The 5,642-nt window shown below is 38.2% G+C and overlaps 1 non-coding gene across 1 annotated transcript; it reads right to left on the bottom strand.

The window, feature by feature from the left end:
- Nucleotides 1-3,178: 3,178 nt before the first annotated feature.
- Nucleotides 3,179-3,282, bottom strand: LOC127742207 (small nucleolar RNA R71). Its single transcript, XR_008003394.1, has one exon. It is a non-coding gene; the product is annotated as a small nucleolar RNA R71 (small nucleolar RNA).
- Nucleotides 3,283-5,642: the final 2,360 nt, after the last annotated feature.

The following is a 5,642-nucleotide window of genomic DNA, read 5'->3' as shown; positions in this document are numbered from 1 at the left end:
AAGTGGGCCCCATAAGTGGATTTCTGCATTTAGACTTATTTCTGTAAACCCTAGTAACTAGTCTAGTATAAATAGGACATTTTACTACTGTATTAGACATCTTTGGATTATTTTTGTTCACCTTATGATCCTTTGATCACGTTTATGGGGGCTGGCCATTCGGCCATGCCTGGACCATCACTTATGTATTTTCAACGGTGGAGTTTCTACACACCATAGATTAAGGGTGTGGAGCTCTGCTGTACCTCGAGTTTTAATGCAATTACTACTATTTTCTATTCAATTAAGCTTATTCTTATTCTAAGATATTCGTTGCACTTCAACATGATGAATGTGATGATCCGTGACACTCATCATCATTCTCACCTATGAACGCGTGATTGACAATCACTTCCGTTCTACCTTAGAACGAGCGAGTATCTCTTGGATTCCCTACCCAGAATCTTTGTGGTATAAGCTTGAACCCTTTGGCGGCCACTCTTGAGGATCCGGAAAGTCTAAACCTTGTCTGTAGTATTCCAAGTAGGATTTAGGGATTGAATGGCTGTGACGAGCTTCAAACTCGCGATTGTTGGGCGTGATGACAAACGCAAAAGAATCAATGGATTCTATTCCGACATGATCGAGAACTGACAGATGATTAGTCGTGTTGTGACAAGAGCATTTGGACCTTTTTCACTGAGAGGATGGGATGTAGCCATTGACAACGGTGATTCCCTACATATAGCTTGCCATGGAAGGGAGTATGAAGGATTGAAGGTAAGAAAGCAGTATATTGCAGAAATTCAATAGGGAGAAAGCATCTCCATACACTTATCTGAAATTCCCACCAATGATTTACATAAGTATCTTTTTCATCTATTTTATACTTTATTTATTACTATTTTTGAAAACCATTATAAACTATTTGAATCTGCCTAACTGAGATTTACAAGATGACCTAGCTTGCTTCATACCAACAATCTCCGTGGGATCGACCCTTACTCGCGTAAGGTTTACTACGTGGACGACCCATTGCACTTGCTGGTTAGTTGTGCGAAGTTGTGACAAAGTGTGATTCACGTTTGAGAGCGCTACCAAGTTTTTGGCGCCATTGTTGATGATCACAATTTCGTGCACCAAGTTTTTGGCGTCGTTGTCGGGGATTGTTCGAGTTTGGACAACTAACGGTTCATCTTGTTGCTCAGATTAGGTAATTTTCTATTCAAAACGTTTTTTTTCAAAAATTCTTTCTTTTTCGTTTTTCAAAAAAAAAATCCAAAAAAATTTGCAAAATCATAAAATCAAAAATATTTTTGTGTTTCTTATTTGAGTCTAGTGTCAAATTGTAAGTTTGGTGTCAATTGCATGTTTTTAAAATTTATGCATTTTTCGAAAACTCATGCATGTGTTCTTCATGATCTTCAAGTTGTTCTTGACAAGTCTTCTTGTTTGATCTTCATACTTTCTTGTTTTGTGTTGCATGATGTTTTTCATATGCATTTTTGCATTCATAGTGTCTAAGTATTAAAAATTTCTAAGTTTAGTGTCTTGCATGTTTTTCTTTTCTTGAAAATTTTCAAAATAATAAGTCTTGATGTTCATCTTGATCTTCAAAGTGTTCTTGGTGTTCATCTTGACATTCATAGTGGTCTTGCATACGTTATGTGTTTTGATTCATAAATTTTCATGTTGTGAGTCATTTTTGTGTTTTTCTCTTTCATCATTAAAAATTCAAAAATAAAAATATATCTTTTCCTTATTTTACTCATAATTTTCAAAAATTTGAGTTGATTTAGTCAAAATTTTTTTTAAACTTAGGTATTTCTTATAAGTCAAGTCAAATTTTCAATTTTAAAAATCCTATCTTTTCAAAATCTTTTTCAAAAATAAAATCTTTTTCATTTTTTTACTATTTTCGAAAATTTTAAATTTTATTTTCAAAATCTTTTTCTTATCTTTATTTCAAAATTTCGAAAACTTTACTAACAATTAATGTGATTGATTCAAAAATTTGATGTTTGTTACTTTCTTGTTAAGAAAGGTTCAATCTTTAAATTCTAGAGTCATATCTTTTAGTTTCTTGTTAGTCAAGTAATCAATTTTAATTTTAAAAATTAAATCTTTTTCAAAATATCTTTTTCAATCATATCTTTTTAAAATATCTTTTTCAAATCATATCTTTTTCAAAAATTTGATTTCAAAATATCTTTTCTAACTTCTTATCTTTTCAAAATTGATTTTCAAATCTTTTTCAACTAACTAATTGACTTTTTGTTTGTTTATTATCTTTTTCAAAACCACCTAACTACTTTTCTCTCTCTAATTTTCGAAAATTACCTCCCTCTTTTTCAAAATTCTTTTAATTAACTAATTGTTTCAAATTTTAATTTTAATTGTTTTTCTTCTCTTAATTTTTGAAAATCACTAACCCTTTTTCAAAATTCATTTTCGAATTTCTCCCTCTCTCATCTTCTTCTATTTATTTATTTATTTACTAACACTTCTCTTCATCTCAAGAATTCGAACCTATCTTCCCCCTTGTGTTTGGATTCTTAACTCTTTTCCTTCTTCTATTCCTTTCTTCTTCTACTAACATAAAGGAATCTCTATACTGTGACATAAAGGATTCCTCTTCCTTTTCTATTCTCTTCTTTTTCATATGAGCAGTAACAAGGAAAAAGGCATTCTTGTTGAAGCTAATCCTGAACCTGAAAAGACTCTGAAGAGGAAACTGAGAGAAGCTAAAATACAACAATTCAGAGACAAACTTACTGAAATTTTCGAACAAGAAAACGATATGCCAGCCGAACCTAACAACAATAATGCAAGAAGGATGCTTGGTGATTATACTACACCTACTTCCAATTTTGATGGGAGAATCATCTCAATCCCTACAATTAGAGCAAACAATTTTGAGTTGAAACCTCAACTAGTTGCTCTAATGCAACAGAACTGCAAGTTCCATGGACTTCCATCAGAAGATCCCTATCAGTTCTTAACTGAGTTCTTGCAGATATGTGAGACTATTAAGACTAATGGAGTAGATCCTGAAGTCTACAGGCTCATAATTTTCCCTTTTGCTGTAAGAGACAGAGCTAGAATATGGTTGGACTTACAACCTAAAGATAGCCTGGACTCCTGGGATAAGCTGGTCACGGCCTTCTTGGCTAAGTTCTTTCCTCCTCAATAGTTGAGCAAGCTTAGAGTGGATGTTCAGACCTTCAAACAAAAAGATGGTGAATCCCTCTATGAAGCTTGGGAAAGATACAAGCAGATGACCAAAAGGTGCCCTTCTGACCTGCTTTCAGGGTGGACCATTTTAGATATATTCTATTATGGTCTATCTGAATTCTCTAAGATGTCACTGGACCATTCTGCAGGTGGATCCATTCACCTAAAGAAAACATCTGCAGAAGCTCAAGAACCTATTGACATGGTTGCAAACAACCAATTCATGTACACTTCTGAGAGAAATTTCGTGAGTAATGGGACGCCTTAGAGGAAGGGAGTTCTTGAAATTGATGCTCTGAATACCATATTGGCTCAGAACAAAATGTTGACTCAGCAAGTCAACATGATTTCTCAAAGTCTGAATGTGTTCATACCCTGGGTCGAGCTGTCCAACCCGGGATGTTCGACAAACCAAGCAACCGACCTCTTTAGGTCAGGGCAGCCCGACCTTTTTCCAAAGAGCTCAGCCAAATCACCAGGAAAGCCCAAAGAAGGGCCCAAATAAAGGAACACGCCCCCAATCCTAAGGCAGCCCAAGCCTACAGAGAGAAGGGTGGTTTCCTTGAAGATAAAGATGACCTCACTTGAAGATAACAAAAGATAAGATAAGATAACTAACTTATCTTATCTAAGAAGGTCACCCTACGCCATTATAAATACACTGGAACACCCAGGTATAACTCATACTCCGAATCTACTCAACACCTGCTTAATACCCTTGCTAACTTAAGCATCAGAGTCCCTTGTAGGTATCCCCCACCCTCCGGGGACGAAGGATCAGCATCATCACCAAGTCCAACGAGTCAGACACACCGACTCTGACCACCATCAAATCGGACTCCGCAGCTCTGACCAGCATAAAAGATCTCGCCCGAGATCGATCTTTAGTTTCAGGTAACCCTCGGAACATTGGTGCCGTTGTCGGGGAACCTGGATGTCATCCCAGCACCATGGCGGACAATCTTGACAAAGATCACACCTCAGATCTAGAAGAAAGAACGCCACATAAAAATGTGAACTCCACACCAAAAGATACTCCCCAAGTCAACAATAAGAACTCCCCAAACGAGGGAGCCCTGGGTGCATTTGAAGATTGGTTAAAACAACTTGAAGAAGATGCTCTACGTCAACAAGAGGCCGAGAAGGATCTACAAAGAGAAATAAGGCGACGCCAGGAATTGGAGAACAAACTTCTAAAAATTGAAGCCGATGTCAAGACTAAAGCCAGCCGATCCACTCCCGAAGATAGCATCCGCAAGGAGCAAGATCCATTCACCAAGGTGATCATGAAGACAAGAATCCCAAAAGACTTTAAACTTCCAGACATGACCTTGTACGATGGCACTACGGATCCCAACCATCATCTCAGCAACTTCAGAAGCAGAATGTATCTCACCGACGCCACAGATGCAGTTCGTTGCAAAGCCTTTCCAACCACTTTAACAAAAACAGCAATTAGATGGTTCGACAACCTCCCTCGTAGATCCATCTCGAGTTTCGATGACATGGCTAAGAAATTCCTGGCCAGATTCTCCATCCAAAAGGACAAAGCTAAACATGCGCCGAGCTTACTGGGAATCAGACAAGGAGAAAGGAAAACCCTGCGCAACTACATGGAGAGATTCAACAAGACATGCATGGATATACAAAACCTGCCAACAGAAGCCGCCATCATGGGCCTCATTAATGGCCTGTGAGAAGGGCCTTTTAGTCAATCTATATCAAAGAAGTACCCCACATCTCTGAATGAGGTGCAGGAACGAGCGAAAAAGTACATCAACATGGAAGAAAACTTCCGATTAGGAGAGACCTTAAAGGCCAGGTTCACCTCTCGGGATAAAGACAAAGATTCCAAAAAGAAAGAAGATTGCCATGGAGAGAAAATCAAAAAGTACCACAATTACACCCCTCTTCTGGTGTCTCTTGTGGATGTCTACAGAGAGGTTTGCAACACAGAAAAAATACCGCCAGCTCGAATATTGTGAATACCATCGGATCTGCGGGCACTCCACCAATGAGTGTTTTGACTTAAAAAACATCATAGAAAAGCTCATACGAGAAGGAAAGCTAGATCGATACCTGGCCACCCATGATGATGAACAAAGGAAAAAAAGAAGAGCAGAAGACGTCGAACCAACTGCGCGATCATCCCGGATGCCAGAAAGACATGTCCACATGATACACGATGGATTCGCCGGGGGAGAAATCTCCAAATCATCCCGCAAAAGACATCTCAAAGACGTATACCACGTTGCAGAAAAGAAGGAAACACTCGATATCCCGGCGATCACTTTTACCAAGGAAGACGCATCTGGCGTCACGTCAGGGCATGACGATCCCATGGTCATCACTATTATACTGGCAAACGCAAATCTTCACCGCACCTTGATAGACCAAGGGAGCTCTGCCGATATCTTATTCAAAACCGC

Source organism: Arachis duranensis, chromosome 9 (assembly GCF_000817695.3).
Source record: "Arachis duranensis cultivar V14167 chromosome 9, aradu.V14167.gnm2.J7QH, whole genome shotgun sequence".
Lineage (NCBI taxonomy): Eukaryota > Viridiplantae > Streptophyta > Magnoliopsida > Fabales > Fabaceae > Arachis > Arachis duranensis.
The sequence above is the reverse complement of the archived record's forward strand: the minus strand, read 5'-3'. Positions and strand labels throughout refer to the sequence as shown.